The 20,211-nt window shown below is 40.0% G+C and overlaps 1 protein-coding gene across 1 annotated transcript in view; it reads left to right on the forward strand.

Moving 5' to 3' along the window:
- Positions 1-16,209: 16,209 nt before the first annotated feature.
- Positions 16,210-20,211, forward strand: part of GRM3 (glutamate metabotropic receptor 3) — a 249,807-nt gene continuing 245,805 nt past the window's right edge. The window contains exon 1 of the mRNA XM_004381478.1: positions 16,210-16,529. The gene's annotated coding sequence lies outside the window, so the exon portion shown is untranslated. The remainder of the gene's footprint in view (positions 16,530-20,211) is intronic.

Here is a 20,211-nt window from a genome sequence, read left to right on the forward strand (position 1 = left end):
TCACCACAGTTCTATTTCTCCTCAAATTCTGCTCCTTACCTATTGACAAGGTCTCTGATCCAATGTACAAGTTTTAGGAATCTGTGGATTTAATACATAACACTCTTCCCTCCTACTGAAGTGCAGAACCACTGAGAACTGATCAAATGAGTAAGACAGAAATGCCAGTTTTATTTTTGAGGAAACTTTTGGGGCCATAACTTAGATACATAGCCACAATGCATTCCTGATACTGTACCTGAGTCAAGCTATCTACCATATGTTAGGGAGCAAAACAGAATACCATGTCATGGATTGAATTATGTCCCCCCCAAAAACGCGCGTATCAATTTGTTGGGCCATGATTCCCAGTATTGTGTGGTTGTCCTCCATTTTGTGATTGTAATTTTAAGTTAAAGAGTATTAGGGTGGGATTGTAACACCCTTACTAAGGTCGCATCCCTGGATCTAATGTAAAGGGAGTTTCCCTGGGGTGTGGCCTGCACCACCTTTTATCTTACAAGAGATAAAAGGAAAAGGAAGCAAGCAGAGAATGGGGTACCTCATACCACCAAGAAAGCAGTGCCAAGAGCAGAGTGAGTCCTTTGGATCCGGGTTCCCTGCGCAGAGAAGCTCCTTGTCCAGGGGAAGATTGATGAGAAGGCCAACAGAGAGAGAAAGCCTTCCCCTGGAGCTGACACCCTGAATTTGGACTTGTAGCCTACTGGACTGTGAGTGAATTTCTCTTTGTTAAACCCATCCACTTGTGGTATTTCTGTTAAAGCAGCACTAAATGACTAACACACCATATTTCATCTAATAAACAATATCAAGTTTGTAAAGTGCACTCTTATTTTATGAACCACTAATAAAGAAATGAGGAGCTCTGGTGACACAGTGGTTAAAATGCTCAGCTGCTAACCAAAAGGTCAGCAGTTTGAACCCACCAGCCACTCAAAGCAAGAAAGATGTGGTAGTCTGCTTCTGTAAAGATTACAGCCTCTGAAACCATATAAGGCAGTTCTACTCCATCCTATATTCCATTATGAGTTGGAATTGACTCAATGGCAATGGGTTTAGAAAGAAATGAGCCCCTAACTATCAATTCAAATTTCACCTGCTACTAATTATAAGATATATACCTATCTAGAGATGTTAAGATATTAGAAAATGGTGTATTAGAGTTGACAAAATACAAAACATGATCTCTGCAAGAAAGCAGATCTCATACAAAGAAAGCAAGGGGAAGAAGTTAACCTGTACAGCTCTGTTCCTTCTCCCATGTATTTTAGTGGCATTATAATTGACTCTTCTTCCCTTGGGGATCAGTGAAAAAGAAGGCAAGAGGCCAGGAGGTGTTATACTAATTTTTGCGTTTGGGAATATGAAGCAAGAAGAAAAGAGATACCCCCATCCAATCAAAAATTAACGTTACATTTCAAAGAATTTGAAAGAGTACAAACATAATTACCAAAAGTAATCTCTAAAACCTTTAACACTGAAAAACACCTAGTCTTCATAAAAGAACAGTTGTCAGAAAAAACTCTAAGTATAAAGTTAATACTTATTTTTAAGGATTATAAAATATATTATTAAATAAAAAATTTCAATTTTAAGATAGTATTATAGGATAGTAAATATTTTGGGACTACTATTTGCAATGCTCAAACTTTTTTACAGTCAATGGGTAGGATCCAGAGCTTGATTTTACCAGAACAACACAATTTCATCTCTGGTCTAATAAGCCTAATCAGTCTTAGACTATTTGTTTATCTGAATGGTCTCCTACTACTACCTTTCCTTTTAAATCAAAGCTATTACAGTCTTAGTCTATACAGCAAGAGCAGATTGTACTTCTACTGCTTTGTACTGACTAAATGCATGCTTTCTTAGCATGGTGGAGAAAGGGACATTCAGGGGCCTAGTATTAATGACCATGACCATCAAAGGCAAAGTAGTAACCAAATGATGGAGCTGAAGGAGTCAGATTTATTTAACAAAGGTAATACAGCATGGCTATTAAGGATGTCATCTTTAGAGTCAAACAGATCTGAGCCCTAATCCTGGCCCCAGTACTTACTAAGTGGGTAAACTATTTAACCTTACTTCACTTCAATTTCTTCATCTAAATAAAGGTAATAATAATACCTTCCTCCCAGAGTTGTTGCATAAATTAATCAGGCAATGTGTGTAAACCACTAGCACAGTGCCTAGCCCATAGAAAATGTTAAAAAAATAGAAATTCTTATTCTTGTTCTGGAAGAAGTTTTCCACATAATGAATATTGTTTTGCCACTGTGGCAATCATTAATACTGCTCAACAGTTAGTTCAGGTTCTCTGTCTTCTGGCATGGAGTCCTTGGGTGGTACAAACAATTAATGTGCTCAGCTGCTAACAAAAAGGTTGGCAGTTTAAGTCCACCCAGAGGCACCTTGGAAGAAAGGCCTGGTGATCGAAAAATCACAGCCATTGAAAACCCTATGGAACACAGTTCTCCTCTAACACTCTTGGGGTCACCATGAGTCAGAATCAACTTGAAGGCAACTGGTTACTGGTTTTATGGCATAGGGTGGGACTGCAACTCTGGCCTCCTCTGGCTGCTGGGATTAGCTGCCCAATGAATTGTAAATAAAAGCTATATGTCTCTTTCTGGACAGAGCATTTAAATGCCTATATGTGGCCCTCCATATCTTTCTTGCCATTTACAACAACTGATAATGTTCCAGATACTGGCTACTCCATCAACCTGGGTCCCAGAGTAGGGACAACGTGAAGCAGAACTCCTAACCAAGAGTCATTTTAAACAACTGAGTTTTGGGGATTGTTTATTACCACAGGATAATTTACTCAATCCTGACAGATACATCTATTTAAACTTATCTCTAAGAATCACGCATTTTTAATAATTATATTATTATAATTTACACTTCAAACCTTATACATCTTCCTTCTCTGACTATAATTGAGCAGACTGTTGGCAATATTGTTTAAATTCACTCATTCAACAAATATGTTCCAGACACTGCCCTAGGTTCCAGGCAAACAACACTGAACAAGTAGACGTGACATCATGATATCATTCCTCATAGTTCACTATGAAGTTGACTGACTCATGGAGGTAGGAGGAAATCATGGATATTAGTGAAAGAATTTTCATAAGATTTTGGAGTGATCAGTGAATTTCAGACCATGTAGACATCTACCACCACCATACCCCTAACAGTTATGTCTACAATAGGTTATAATTCTATTGTTTTCCAAAGTATCTGAAATTCCCTTAAAGCTGAAATATAACCTGGAAAAGGTAATCGTTACCTGATTAAGCTCTTAGTGGGAATGAGTTTATTTGATTACATGTATATATGTATATACACACACATACACACACACACACACATACATACACATCATCAACCTGCTGAAGATTAAAGCTTGGGAAAAAGTTAGACTAAGCAGAATTTTGAGGGAAGTGAAGCTTGGGTAATAAGACACTAGAGTAGCTATGAAGAACAGAGTAGTTTGGGGCATGGAAGGTGCAGCAAGACACCACTGTCCAGTGAATAGGCAGCAATGAGAGGCAGCGCAGGGTATTGAAACAAACACTGAATTAAAATTCAATTGGTTTGAATTCAAGTTCTAATGTTATTCCTCATTTGCTGTATGACCTTGTGTAACTCACTTAACTTTCCTTAGCTTTCGTTTTCTTCATTTAGAAAACCTGGACAGTAGGATTTTTTAACAATAATCCAAGAAGCTGGACTATATGAAGAAGAACGCAGCATCAGGACTGGAGGAAGACTCACTAACAACCTGTGATATGCAGATGACACAACCTTGCTTGCTGAAAGTGAAGAAGATTTGAAGCACTTACTGATAAAGATCAAAGACTACAGTCATCAGTATGGATTATACCTCAACGTAAAGAAAACAAAAATCCTCACAACTAGATCAATAAGCCACATCCTGATACATGGAAAAAAGACTGAAGTTGTCAAGAATTTCATTTTACTTAGATCTACAATCAATGCCCATGGAAGCAGCAGTCAAGAAATCAAATGATATATTGCATTGGGCAAATCTGCCGGAAAAGACCTCTTTAAGGTGTTGAAAAGCAAAAACGCCACTTTGAGGACTATGGTGCACCTGACCCAACTCATGATATTTTCAATTGTCTCGTATGCATGCAAAAGCTGGACAGTGAATACGGAAAACCAAAGAAGAATTGATGCCTTTGAATTATGGTCTTGGTGAAGAATACTGAATATACCATGGACTGCCAGAAGAATGAACAAGTTTGTCTTGGAAGTACAGCCAGAATGCTCCTTGGAAGTGAGGATGGCGAGACTTTGTCTCACGTACTTTGGACATGTTATCAGGAGGGACCAGTCCCTGGAGAAAGACATCATGATGGGTAATGTAGAAGGTCAGTGAAAAAGAGGAAGACCCTCAACAAGATGGAGTGACACAGTGGTTGCAACAATGGGCTCAAACACAGCAACGACTGTGAGGATAGCACAGGACCAGGCAGTGTTTTGTTCTGTTGTACAGAGAGTCACTATGAGTCAGATTCGACTCGACAGCACCTAACAACAACAACAACAGGATTTTTTTAACTTGAAAGGTTGTAGTAAAATCTAGAAATGAAAGCATGTTGAAAACTCAAAAGTGGTATTCAAAGAAAGAATATTAATAATATAAATATGGAGGGGGTCTCTAAGGAAGACTTCATGGTCTGCACAGATTTACGATAGCTATTGTTATGGATTAAATTGTGTCCCTCAGATTCAATGTGTGTCAACATGATTCTCAGTATTGTGTGGTTGTCCTCCATTTTGTGATCTGATATAATTATCTTTGTGTTTTAAATCCTAACCTCTATAATGTTAATGAGGCAAGATTAGAGGGAGTAATGTTAATGAAGCAAGACTTAATTTACAGGATTAGGTTATATATTGAGTCAAACCTCTTTTGAGATATAAAAGAGAGAATCCAGCAGAGAGGAACAGGACCTCATTACCACCAAGCAAGAAGAGCCAGGAGCAGAGCATGTCCTTTAGACCTGGGGTCCGTGTGCTGAGAAGCTCCTAGACTAGGGGAAGACTGATGACAAGGACCTTCCCCAAAACCTTACAAAGAGAGAAAGCCTTCCCCTGGAGTTGGCACCCTGAATTTGGACTTCTAGCCTCCTAAACTTTGAGAGAATAAATTCCTGTTTGTTAAAGCCATCCACTTGTGATATTTCTGTTATAGCAGCACTAGATAACTAAAACAGCTATTTCTGAATATGGACAAGATCAGCAATTCTTATCCTACTGTCATGGATTGAATTGTATCCCCCAAAAACATCTGTCAACTTGGGTAGGTCATGATTCCCAGTATTGTATGACTGTTTACCATTTTACCATCTAATGTGATTTCCCTATGTGTTGTAAATGCTATCACTGTGATGTAATAAGATAGATTAGCAGCAGTTATATTGATAAGGTGTACAAAATTAGATAGTGTCTTACGCCAATCTCTTTTGAGATATCAAAGAGAAAAGTGAGCAGAAAGACATGGGGACCTCATACCACCACGAAAGCAGTGCCGGGAGCAAAGCGCATCCTTTGGACCTGAGGTTCCTGTGCTGAGATGCTACCAGACCAAGGGAAGACTGATGACAAGGACCTTCTTCTAGAGCCGACAGAGACAGAAAGCCTTCCCCTGGAGCCAACGCTGTGAATTAGGACTTCCAGCCTACTGGACTGTGAGAGAATAAACCTCTCTTTGTTAAAGCCATCTACTTATGGCATTTCTGTTATAGCAGCACTAGATGACTAAGACACCTTAATAAAGTGAAAAAGTTTTTGAATATTTTACTTTACCTGGCCGGAACAAAAGTTTGTGAAGCACTGGACTTCTCTGTGAGCCTTTCATTGTTCTTATTCTGCAATTCTCTGGTCTATACATGTTCTTTAAACATTACTTTAGCAAATCATACCCTCCTTAGAGTCAGGATGGGCAAGAGTAGCTTTATCATTGGAAGAATAAACTAAGCACAAAAATCATTTACTTAAGAACATAGAAAGGAATTTGTACTTTCTTCCCTGCAAACCATAAGAAAGACTACTTCTCATTAAAATTTAATCATTGCAATTAATAAGAGCACACTTATTGTATAACTTCCAGAATCAAAATAATGAGTCACCAAAGTAAGGATCTGTGACTGACTAACATAATTTTAATAAGCATTTCCCCAGTAATACAGTTCCTTCTTTTCAATCTGAGATACTCTACTTTGAGCTGTATGGATTTTTTTGATTTGGGTATAATAATAGAACTGTCATAGGTCACTGCTAATTTACCACTATATCTACTTGAAGTCTCGCAGTGATTGAATCTCTACTACCAAACTAAACCAGAGAACAGAAACAATTACCTGATTAAGGTTTTTATTCAATTGCTTAGATAATTCAAGCAAAACATGTTTTGCTTGAATAAGATACTTTCCTGGAATCTTGAATTTGTTTTATTGAATTCTGGCCTAGAAATGTTAGCAAATCTTACAACTTACATTTACATTTGCGTAGTACCTCCACCCAGATTCTTTTCTCTACTAAGATGTCCTTGTACTAGACCAGAAAAAAGAATTCTTTACTATTCATAAACTTGATTTTCCTCATTGCAAAGGTTTCCATAGTAGGTACATTGCCCTTCAGACTGAAAAACAGATTAGTTAATGAACCTGGAGAGCATATTAAATGTTGTTCAAATGGATAAAGTATTAAAAGAGGGAATGGGGAAGTTAATAATAGAAGTTTATTTATTTTTGTCCTTAATGTAAGTAATATTTCCAAAATAGCAAGAGAAATTAAATAAAAAGGCACAATATTGTGAATTAGAGTAAAACAACCTGAGGTGCAATGCTGAAAGCTTGTGACATCTCCCACAGTCAGGCGGTCTATGGTTGGAACATTCCTAAAAACAAAGCTCCATATTAACTGAATTACCATGCATCTGTCAGTTTGTCATACTGTGGTGGCTTGTGTGTTGCTGTGATGCCAGAAGCTTTGCCACCAGAATTTCAAATACCAGCAGGATCACCCATGGTGGACAGGTTTCAGTGGAGCTTCCAGACTAAGACAAACTAGGAAGAAGGATCTGGCAGTCTACTTCTGAAAAACTTGACCAGTGTAAACATTATGAATAGCAGCGGAACATTGTCTGATATACTGCAGGAAGATGAGCCCCTCAGGCTAGAAGAGATGCAAAATATGACTAGGGAAGAGCTGCCTCCTCAAAGGAGAGTCGACCTTAATGATGTGGATGGAGTCAAGCTTTTGAGAACATCATATGCTGATGTGGCACAACTCAAAATGAGAAGAAATAGCTGCAAATATTCATTAATAATTGGAACATGGAATGTACAAAATATGAGTCTAGGAAAATCAGAAGTCATCAAAAATGAAATGGAATGGATAAAGATTGATATCCTAGGCATTAGTGAGCTGAAATGGACTGATATTGGCCCTTCTGAATCAGACAATCATACTATGCCAGGAATGACAAATTGAAGAGCAATGGTGTTGCATTCATCGTAAAAAAGAACATTACAAGATCTATCCTTAAGTGAACACTGTCAGTGATAGGATAATATCCATAAGCCTACAAGGAAGATCAGTTAATACGACTATTATTCAAATTTATGCACCAACCACTAATGCCAAAAATAAACTGAAGATTTTTACCACCTTCTATAGTCTGAGATTGATCAAACATGTAATCAAAAAACATTGATAATTACTGGTGACTAGCATACAAAAGTTGGAAATAAAGAAGAAGGATCTGTAGCTGGAAAATATGGCGTTGGTGATAGAAACGATGCTGGAGATCATATGATAGAATTTTGCAAGACCAGTGACTTCTTCATTGCAGATACCTTTTATCAACAACATAAATGGTGACTATGCACATGGACCTCACCAGATGGAAAACACAGGAATCAAATTGACTACATCTGTGGAAAGAGATGATGGAAAAGCTCAATATCATCAGTCAGAACAAGACCAGGGGCCAACTGTGGACCAGACCATCAGCTGCTCATATGCAAGTTTAAGCTGAAGCTGAAGAAAACTAAAATAAGTCCATGACAACCAAAATATGATATATATCCCACCTGAATTTAGAGACCATCTCAAGAATAGATTTGATGCATTGAACACTAATGTCCAAAAATGAGACGAGTTGTGGAATGACATCAAGGACATCATACATGAAGAGAGTACAAAGTCATTAAAAACAGGAAAGAAAAGACCAAAATGGATGTCAGAAGAGACTCTGAAACTTGCTCTTAAACATACAGTATCTAAAGCAAATGGAAGAAATGAGGAAGTAAAAGGGCTAAACAGAAGATTTCAAAGGGCAGCTCAATAAGACAAAGTATTATAATGAAATGTGCAAAGACCTGTAGTTAGAAAACCAAAAGAGAAGAATACACTCAACATTTTGCAAGCTGAAAGAACGGAGGAAAAAATTCAAGCCTTGAGTTGCAATAATGAAGGATTCTATGGGCAAAATACTGGAAGATGAAGGAAGCATCAAAAGAAGATGGAAGGAATACACAGAGTCACTGTACCAAAAGGAACTGAAGCCAGCGAGCCTTGCCAGAAAGTTCACCTATATTGGATGCAGGCCACACTCCCAAGGAAACTCCCTTTCTACTGACTGGCTACTCACAGCGGATCCCATCACAGAGGTGATCACATTTATGTCAGATCTCATCATGGAGGTAACTGTATCATTACACAATTGCCAAACTACATCACAACTGCTAAACCACTGAGAACCGTGGCCCAGCCAGGTTGAAACACAACCTTAATGATCACAGTATTGAAGGAAGAAGTCCAAACTGCACTGAAGGCATTCACAAAAAACAAGGCTCCAGAAATTGATGGAATCCCAATTGAGATGTTTCAACAAACAGATGCAGTGCTGGAGATGCTCACTCACCTATACCAAGAAATTTGGAAGACAGTTACCTCGCCGACTGACTGGAGGAGATCTATATTTGTGCCCATTCCAAAGAAAAGTGGTAGAATGGAATGCAGAAATTATTGAATAATATCATTAATATCACACACAAGTAAAATTTTGCTGAAGATAATTCAAAAACAGTTGCAGCAGTACATTGACAGAAATTCAAGGCAGAAGGAGAGGATGTGGAATGAGGGATATCATTGCTGATGTCAGATGGATCTTGGCTGAAAGCAGAGAATACCAGAAAGATGTTTACCTTTGTTTTACTGACTATGCAAAGGCATTCGACTGTGGATCATAACAAATTACGGGTAACATTGTGAAGAATGGGAATTCCAGAATACTTAATTGTGCTCATGAGGAATCTGTACATAGACTAAGAGGCAGTTTTTGGAACAAAACAAGGGGATACTGTGTGGTTTACAAATCAAGAAAGGTGTATTCTTTCACTATATTTATTCAACCTGTATGCTGAGCAAATAATCCTAGAATCTGGATGATATGAAGAATGCGTCATCAGGATTGGAGGAAGACTCATTAACAACCTGTGATATGCAGATGACATAACCTTTCCTGCTGAAAGCAAAGAGGGCTTGAAGCACTCACTGATGAAGATCAAAGACCACAGCCTTCAGTATGGATTACACCTCAACATAAAACAAAAATCTTCACAATTGGACCAATAAGCCACATCATGATACATGGAAAAAAGATTGAAGACGTCAAGGATTTCATTTTACTTGGATCCACAATCAACACCCATGGAAGCAGCAGTCAAGAAATCAAATGGCATATTGCATTGGGCAAATCTGCTGGAAAAGACCTCTTTAAGGTGTTGAAAAGCAAAGATGTTACTTTGAGGACTAAAATGCACCTGACCCAAGCCATGATATTTTCAACTGCCTCATATGCATGCAAAAGCTGGACAATGAATAAGGAAGACCAAAGAATAACTGATGCCTTTGAATTACAGTGTTGGCGAAGAATACTGAATATACCATGTACTGTCAGAAGAATGAATAAGTCTGTCTTAGAAAAGTACACCCAGAGTGCTCCCTGGAAGCAAGGATGGCAAAACTTCATCTCACATACTTTGGATATGTTATTAGGAGGGAACCCATGCCTGAAGAAGGACATTATGCTTGCTAAGGTACAGAGTCCACGAAAAAGAGGAAGACCCTTGATGAGATCAATTGATACAGCGGCTGCGAAAACAGACTCACACATAGCAAAGATTGTGAGGATGGCGCAGGACCAGGCAGTGTTTCGTTCTATTGCATACAGGGTCGCTATGAGTCGGAACTGACTAAATGGCACCTAACAATTGACTGAATGCATTCCTCTGACTATATGCTACACAACGTCAAGAACTATATTGAACTAATCTATCCTGCATACCCAGCACATAGCACATTGTCTGGTATGGAGTAGGCCTTCAATAAATATTTATTATTGAATAAATCCCCAAGAACAAAGTCATTAGAGGTATCTCAGTGTGAAACATTCCTGCTTCAGGAGTCAACACCTAAATTAAATTATGGGCTGGAAAACTATCTCCAAATGAGAGAAGTTTTAAGAAGAGGGAAACTGTGAGATTATTCCCCTAGTCTGATATGCCATTTTAATGTTAGAACATTCACATTCAAAATCAGCCTTACAAAACGCTGGATAAAAAACAGACAAAACACATAATAAACAACGAAGGCTATTTCTTTCTCATTTTTTCCTACTGAGAATCAAGAAAAAATGCAAAAGAATCCAAAGTACAGATCCAAACATTTATATACTGTCATGGTTTGAATTATGTTCCCCCAAAAAATGTGTGTATCAATTTGGCTAGGCCATGATTCCTGGTACTGTGTGATTTTCCTGTATGTTGTAAACCTGCCTCTATGATGTTAATGAGGGAGGATGGGTGGCAGTTGTGTTAGTAAGGCAGGACCTGATCTACAAGACTGGATTGTGTCCTGAGGCAATCTCTTGAGATATAAAAGACAGAAGTGAGCAGTGAGACAGGGGGACCTCATACCATCAAGAAAGCAGTGCCGGGAGCAGAGTGTGTCCTTTGGACTGGGGTCCCTGCGCCGAGAAGCTCCTAATCTGGGGGAACGCTGATGAGAAGGCCAAGACAGAGAAAGCCTTCCCCTGGAGCTAACACCTTGAATTTGGACCTTTAGCCTACTTTACTGTAAGGAAATAAACTTCTGTTCGTTAAAACCATCCACTTGCGGTATTTCTGTTATGGCAGCACTAGATGACTAAGACATATACCAAACAAGTGAGGTTCATAAAGCACCATATAACAATTTTATTGTTTTCTCACCATCACCCCCGCATGTCTTGTCTATGGAGCTTATTCTTTCCCATCTCCTTGGATGAAGGTCAATGCCTTGACTTTCAAGTTGTTCCCAGATAAAAATTCCTCTATTCACTTTAGTGCCAAAAAAAAAAAAAAAAAAAAAAAATCAGACTCAGGTAGAATTAAGTTTAATGCAGTGTAATCATCAAAACCCCAAAACGAGTAAAGCTTGCCCCCTCCCACAAAGAGGAAAGGCAGCAGGAGGCGAGCCTGAAAGTGGACAGCTGCAGCTTTTAACCCCTAAGGAGATAGAAGATGTGAAGACACAGGAAAAGTCTTAATTTACCGGTACTGATTTGCCATTGCTTTTTCCTGGGCGTGGCAGGTGTTCAAGATGACTTTCTTGATGGCAATTTAGTCAGCTCTTTGAAGATCCTCAGGCTCTGGCTGTCTCTCATTGCACAATCTTACCTGATTCTGCTGAGGCACTGGTGGCTGGCCACTTACTACCCTTTCCTAGGCTCCTGGTTGTCTGTACCTCACCCTAGTTCACTCCCTTTATGTGAATTAGAAAAAACGTGCCCTCTCATGGTTTATGAATTACAAAAATGTGCCCTCCCACCAGGCTGACATAGCCCTGCACCGAAATCATGGGGCAAGCAGCTCTGTCTCACCCCTCAGCCAGGCTAGGCACCTTTGTGCAGAGCATAATCTGCACAGTTATATTACTGCAGACCTGTGCCCTCCAAACAGACTGTCTACTAGGGATCCAAAGTTTCTCCACCAAGCCCTTCTGGGTAGGATCTGAGAAAACACATCTCCTGAGCTTATGCTCACTCTCCCCACACACAGTGCACAGGAAACCCAGCCCTTTGCCCTGTCATAGTGGGAGTGCAGTTATTCACAAGGTTCAGCCCTCTTTTCTTTCAGCCCTCTGGGAGGCAGATCTAGACACAGCTTCTTGCCTTTTAGATTTCTCTGCTGTGAATGAAAAAGTAGTCCAGTATGTCACTCTAACTCCAACGGAACACAGCAGAGGTTTCCCTGTAGCAGCAGCACCCCTCAATTAGAGTTAATGTGAGGGAAAAGTACCTCCAACACACACCCAGGACCTGCACGTTTCGAGCACACCAAAAATTCTCTAAGCTCCAATTTCCTACCTCTCTCAGCCTCTCAGACTTTAACTCTTTAATATTCCACGTGGTTTAAGGATGCCCCACACAAATCCAGTGCAGGGGGTCCAAAAAATTTCACTTTGGAATATGGAGTAGTTGGCACCTCTTGCCTTGTAGCTTTAGTCAAAACAAAAATTAGAATACTTTCGTCTTGTCTAACAATAATTAAAATCAGAATTCACAAATGATCCAAGAAGAAACATATTTTGAAAGAAGTCAAAAAATAAATGGAGGATAACTATAAGCAAATTAAAGAGAAATTTTAATATTTTACATGCATATTATATACTTACTTCCAGAATTAGTCAGTTCTATCTTGAAAAAAGAGTTATACAGAGGAATTTAATAGTCACAGAACAAGAGGAACAAGTGAAGACTGATGCAGCCTACGTGGGTTCAGAAAGCCATATAATGTATTGCCCAAATCCAACACTTTTGAGAAATAAATTGAGCACTATGAATACACCCAGACAATAGATATAAAAACCAGGACTGTCCATGACAAACTGGACACTTAATCATCCTAAATATGATCATAATAACTGTGCACTGCTGACTGGTAGTAGAAACCACAAACAAAATTGATTTCTGGATCAAGCCAATGGAGATTTTCTCCAAAAGATATGCTAGTGAGGGTAAACTCTGGATCAGAATGGGGACATAGAAGGCATTTTATTTGTAATTAATGGTAATAGTACATCACCAGTGTTATTTCTGGAGGAAGGATGGTACACTTTATGGGCTACATTAAAAAGGCATTATTTCAGAAATCATGGTGCTCACTATAAAGGGCCCTAAGAGGGCCCTAAGAAGGAATAACATATGGTTAATCATTCAAACAAATATAAATGAATTAATAGAGTTTAAACAAACTAATAAAAAATATGAACTAGAAAGAGTGGTCTAGACACCCAAAAACACGTTTGACTTTAAAAAGATTTGATAATCATAAACATGCCACACCAGAGGTACAAAAAGGAGGGAACTACGATTGTTTAGAAATGGAGCCCAGCTAGAACACTTGGAGTAGGGGGGGAGAAAAACACAACAAAAAAACAAACCCACTGCTGCTGAGTCGATTCTGAATCACAGTGACTCTACAGGAGAGAACAGAACTGCCCCATAGGATTTCTAAGGCTATAAATCTTTACGGAAGCACACTGCCACGTCTTTCTCCTCCTGCAGAGCTTCTGCTTGGTTCAAACTGCTGACATTTCAGTTAGCAGCCGAGCACTTTAACCACTGCACCACCAGGGCTCCTCAGGAGGGGGAGAAGGGGAAATATAATTTCTTAACTGAAATGTCCTTTAGACAGGTTGTTTTGCAACCTTATCCCCTGAGGCTTTTTAAAGCAACCTGAAAACACACACACTCCCAACAAAGAAACATTAAAAGTTAAAACCGTGTTACCAATCAATGACGAATTTAACTGAGTAAGTACAATACTAATTGCCTTCAATTAAATATTATATGACTCAACAAGGAAAATATCATTAGTTAACTATAAACTAGAGACTAATAATAGTACCATTACTTATATATGCTTACGTGGTACTTACTAATCCTCAAAATAACTCTGAGGGATAAGCAATTATTATTCCCATTTTACAGATAAAGAAACTGAGATACAGTTATGTTAAGAAACTGCCCAAGGGCACACAGGTAGGAAGTGATGGAAATTCAGGATTCAAATCTATCAAATTGGGGAGGGAGGATGCTTGAGGGGATCTGATAACAGATTGATAATTCGCTTCAGTATTTTAGTCTCTATACATTGAAAGTGTTAGAGACTGTAAGGTGTTAAATAGCCTAGATACTGGCTATGGAAACGCAGTTCAGCCTATATATCAGCAATTGCTTTTGTGCCAACACAGCAACTTTTTTTTTTCTTTTAGTGAAATGAAAATATCAGACCTCTTCTACTTCTCCCAATTCCAGCTGATTCTGATAAGGTCTTGGAAATCCATAAAGGTATCTTCTGGAGCACTCTGAAAGAGGCCAAAAGCAGCAAACATGTCTTCATGAATACCTGAGGCCTTTGCCGCGTATAAATCTTCATCTTCCTCATTGCTCCCGTCATGACTCCTTGATGTACAATGGTCTGCTGTTTGTTCTCCGGGCAGACATTCTGAAGTTTCTCTCTTATGAAGGTCTAATGTGTTTGTGATGAGCAGTATATGTTAGATAATAGTAATTAAATACAAAAGAAGAGTAATTTTGCTTTTATTTTGGTAATGCTGTTGCATTCCAGAAAGAATGTGTTTCCAATTTAATGACATTTTAATTTTTAATATATTCAAGTTACTGGTTTGAGTGGAGTTCACAATGACATATATAAGCACACGTGACTTCTAAATATCTTTGGATCTCTAATAGAATCGGTGGTAAAAATAATTTCTGTAGTTTTAATGTTCTGGCTAGCCTACAAAAGACAGCAGTTGTTAAACAACTTGGCATTAAAGAATAAATGTAGCATTTAAAGCATTAATCGTCTCTGGCTTCATATAACTCAGTCTTTGGTTAATACAAAGTTAGTATATCAGCGTGGAAGATTAATGACACTGTAGTTTCAATTTTGAAATTAAACACAATGTGTTTCTAAACATAGAAAGTTCCCTGGAATCTTACCTTTAGGATTTTATCTGTAGCTCGGAGCCTATTAAACTATTTCCGTGTGCCTTTTTCTCTTTTGTGCCTACGTCACCAACTTAAGGATTTTATTTATTTCATTTTAAGAAAAAAGAAGAGGTTCTGTAGAGACCATACACTGTTTGCTAACCACAAGTGGGAATCGAGAATGCGAGGGTGGAGAGGGTAGCTGCGGTGTGACAGCATAGAAGGATAAGAAGGCAGATAATTCAGCACTCCCCTCTAATCTCATTCCATCCAAGAAATTTGGAAGAACGTGAAAAAGCAGCAGCCCAGCATTCTTGAAGGGGTGTGGCTTCCCTCCAGGGGCTGTCCAATCGAATTCCTTCAGATGGAGCTAGCCGGAGAAGATTGATGAGGGTTGCTAGGGAACAGGAGCGTCTCCCTCCCGCCTGACCCAGAGATTGTTCTGCACAAACCCTCTCCTGGGGCTCGCACTATGCAGTTGGGCAGCGTGTGGGGCAGAGCTGCGTACCGGCCTCCTTGGCTCGCTCGCTTCCTCCCTCTCCGCTCCTGCTCTTCCTTTTTCCTCCAGCCTGCGGTCGGCCGGTAGCACAGGGACCACAGAAGAGTTCTTTCAAGGACTGACTGTTAGTCCCTGCTCTCCAGCAGGCCGAAAGCTCTAGCCGAGCTTCAAAGTTGGAGCCGCCGCCCTCTCTGCCGCTCCACGCCCCTTCACCCCACTCCTTCGAAATTCATCAACCTTTGCATGCACTGCTAGGATTTCAAATATAGTGAGGTGAACCAGCCAGCAAAACTGCCTTGGCTTTCCGTATAATAACCCTCTCCTCTAGGTACCCTGGCTCACTGAAGACTCTGCAGATACACCCCTATAGAAGGAGGGAGGAAGGGGGAGGGAGAGAGGAAGGGAGAAGAGAGAAGGAGAAGAGAATGCCAGGAGGACCGTGCCTCTGCCGAGAGTCCCAATTAGATGAGGTTTCTGCCCGGCCAAGGTGAAGGAAAGTTGCTTCTGCGCCTGGGAAGTGGGTTTGCTTGTAAAGGCGAGAAGGAGGAGGGGGGTTCAGCTGGGAAGTGCTCCCCTCCCCTCTGCGGAAGACCACTGGGTCCCCACTTTTCCCAACCTCCTCCCTCTCTTTTCCACCCACCCCTTCGTTTTCCCACTCCCAACTGACTCGGAGGCCTGGATGCTCTGCCACCGGGCTGTGGTCCAGCGCGCAGCCTGGAGGGGGCGGGGGCAGGGGGCACTGTGACAGGAAGCGGCTCGGACGAGTTGGCCATTTCGGCGGCAAAATAAGTTCTCCCTTGGATTTGGAAAGGACAAAGCCCGCAAGCTACCTTTTTTGTGTCGGATGAGGAAGACCAACCATGAGCGGGAGCCCGCGTGCAGGCTCAGCCGCCACTGCTGCTACCACGGTCAGCTCCAGTCCCCGCCAGGAGTTGTCGGTGCGAGGTAAGAGGCGCGGGGGAGGATATGTACCCCTGGAGGGTGCCTAGAGAGGGCGCGGAGATTCGGATACTGCGTGGGGCAGATGCAACCGGGAAAGTTGAGGCAGAGCGCGGACCAGCCCCTATAGTTCTGCTGCGGGTGGGGAGAGTGGGAGCCAGAAGCGATGTGGGTGTGCATGAGAATGAGTTTGTGTGTGTGTGCGCGCACAGCTGTGTCTCTGGGAGAGAGGCAGATTCCGAGGGAGGGATCTGCGGCCAGGGTGCGAGAGGTGGAGGGACTAACTAGCTCCCGCAGACCCTCCTGAGAGACCGGTCTCATCAGCCAACCACCTCCAGCTCTGCTCTGGGCTCAGGATTCGTTTCTATTCGGTAGCTCGTTGGGCTTTGTGCACGAAAAACTGTGCGATGACTGGCTGATACACTGGTGGTTTCATGTGGGTGTGGAGGTTGCCAGGTGAGGTGGGCAGCGGTCAGAGGGACCAGGTCGGTAGTGCAGCCAGGATAAGCTCTGCAGCCAGAGGTGGCCAGAGGTTCGACCTCCCGCCAGCACGCTTGGAAATGAGCCCTAATTCGCTGTCCTTTGCTCCTTTTGGCTTTATAGAAAAGCCATATGGGGAGCCTCTCTCTTCATTGATCCTCTTCCATTTTCTTATCCGACAGTGAGATAACTCAAAGAGGGCGGGAGATTCATGATCCAGAAATAGACTAGGTAATATATCCAATAAGCTTGTTTCTAAGGATTTCATTTAGATTGCCTTCTAGTTCCTTCCTTGGGTTAATGCATGTAGAAGACTGCTTAAAGTATAACACTTTTAGGTAGATATCTTGGAGGGGGGAGGTGCTCCTACTTTTTAAGTATTTTAGAGCACTATAAATTTTGAAAATAACAAAACTGTACACTTCTAAAGATCTATGGTCAAGTGCTCAGCTAATTTGTTAAAATATTTCTATTGTTAACTAATAGATATATTTGGGGCATATATGTAGTTACTTACTGGTATATCCGAAGTTGAGGTTAGTATGAGTTCAGGACTTCAGCAATAGTTCACACTTTCTTTGTTTGAATTTCTTTGTGTCACCTGCTTTTGGAACTATTTAGTAGAGCTATATTGTGTTTCTTTGGGAAAAATAAGCATCCATTCAGAGACAAACATTATTCATTTACCTGAGTCGAAGTTTACTTCAGTTTATCTGGTCACACATTTTAAGGCTGCTACCTGAACTCTAATTGTTTGCATAAGTATGTTTAATATAACCCATTGCCATCCAGTCAATTCTAACTCACAGCGACCCTACAGGACAGAGCAGAACTGCCCGTTAGGGTTTCCAAGGAGCACCTGGTGAATTACGGATGTGACTAAAAATATCCAGATTGCCATTACACTAAACTAGAATAACATCATTCCTACCAAAGATGTCTGGACACTTTTAGTCATTAGTTAATGATTCTATAGTGCTATGCACCTTTTTTCCTAAAAACAACCCAACAGAATTTGAATACATTTGGAAGCTATTGTACACCAACCTTAATAAAGTGATATTTTCCCTTTCATAATAGCAATGTCATATTTACAAAGGTTTCCCTCACCTGTAGGTTTTAGCTGTCCATCCCTCAGGGTTCTGATCACCCAGCAGGAATACAAAGATATTTTGAAAAGACGTGCCCTGAGGCTATCTTGATTTATGTTCAGAGTAATACAGGTACTTAAGATGGAAAATAAGGAGATGAAGTCTTGCCAACTTATACTTTCAAAAGCAAGACAATGAAAATTTCAGAATATCTACATTAGTTAGAATAAAAGGACATTTTTTAAGAATATCTTTTGATATTGATAAATCCCTCCCCCCAAAAAATCTAGGTCCTATCAGATAGATCCTTGACAATGAAATATGAAACCAAATCACAGAAAATTATGCCAGCACAAAGAATAGGCTAGACTTTGTGGTCTGAGGTAGAGGAGTACCTATTTATTTAAACTGAAAGGTATTTTTCACACTTCAAGAACACATGATCAGTAAGTTGAGAAAATGTGTGGAAAGCCACATGAACAGAAAATATTAGAATTAATGAGAATATATTTTATGATCCACCCATTTGTGTATGATGGTCTTTTATTAAAAGTTGTGATTTACACATGAAAAGACATTATTATAAAGCAAGTGATCTACCTCATAATTACAAAACATCAAGATAATGATTCCATCTCTGATTTTATGTCACTGCAATTAAAATTGGTAAGTGGAACAAATGCAAATATATCATAAAAACTGAGTGATCTTTATTTTTATTTAAATTTAAATTAATATTTTTACTGGAAGAACTGGGATAATGTCATGAGGTTATCTGTCTCACTTCCCTACTTTGTAGCAGGTGATCAACTGGAACCGCACAAGATTGACAATGGTCTTATTTTAAAAGATTCACAGCATGACAGTTTTACAACTTCTCTGGGTACCTGAAGGGTGAAAACACCCTTAAGAGAGAAGTAGCTCTTTCTTATTTTCTGTCATCCTTATTTATTTTTTTCAGTCCTCTAATAGCGATCAGTCACAAAATGATGCATGACCTTTTTCCAGGGTCCTCACTACCTCCTGCCAAAATGTAGCCCATTGGCTTAGGGATGAAATGTTTCTATTTGTTTTCTTACACTCAACGTCATCCCAAGAAACCATTAAACAAAAGCAGTGAAAATACCTGCTTCTCCACTGAAAAACCAGAAGGACAGCATGCCTTTATGCATGCTGAAATGTAGCCAAATTTCCAGGGTGAGGTTTGTTTTCTCTAGAGGTAACTCCTATAAAAAAAAGTAGGTATTTACTCACAGTTGCCTTGCTCTGCTATTTCACATTAAGTTTAATATGCATTTTAGCCTATTCTGAGATACTACTAAATGCATCAAATCTGCACTAGGTGAATTTGTTGAAATTCTCCTAAGAAATAGCATAAAATGACAGATTATCCATCTAGATTGAACACACAAATTCAGTACAATCATAGAAATCACCAAGACAGTAAAAACTATTAGGTCATCCTCCTGCTTCCACTTCCAGTGTAGGCTTGGTCCCCATCCAAAAAACCAAACCAAACCAGCTGCCATCAAGTGGATTCCAACTCATAGCGACCCTATAGGACAGAGCTGAACTGCCATAGGGTTTCCAAGGAGCGACTGGTGGATTCGAATTGCCGACCTTTTGGTTATTAGCTGAGGCCTTAACCACTTTGCCACCAGGGCTCCAGGCTTGGTCCTCATAGCATACCGTATTTTGGGGTACTTCAGTCCAGTGTGATTTTAAAAGGCTCAAGTAATGACTTCTTCCAGTGCCTTTGAAAGACTATTTCACAGTCTAATGGTTCTCCCTATTAAGGACTTTGTTGTGATATTCAGCCTAATCTTCCCCTGGTTCTATTTTATCTTGTTACTTACTCCCTATAAAAAACCCTCTGGACTAGCGCATTGTCTTGCTTGATTTGAAGCCTTCATCCAGCATCTATACAAGACTTGTACAATACAAAAGGTTTACAATTACAGAAGACAACACAAAGGTGACAGCTCTGGATCCGGACATCTTTGCTGAATATTGAAGACACATATTTAAAGAATTTATATGTATGCGTATAATTATATATTTCTCATAATTTATCTTTCTAATGTAAGAGCAGGGAAATTGCCTTCTCTAACACTAAT

The sequence above is a fragment of the Trichechus manatus genome, unplaced genomic scaffold, assembly GCF_000243295.1.
Source record: "Trichechus manatus latirostris isolate Lorelei unplaced genomic scaffold, TriManLat1.0 scaffold00085, whole genome shotgun sequence".
Lineage (NCBI taxonomy): Eukaryota > Metazoa > Chordata > Mammalia > Sirenia > Trichechidae > Trichechus > Trichechus manatus.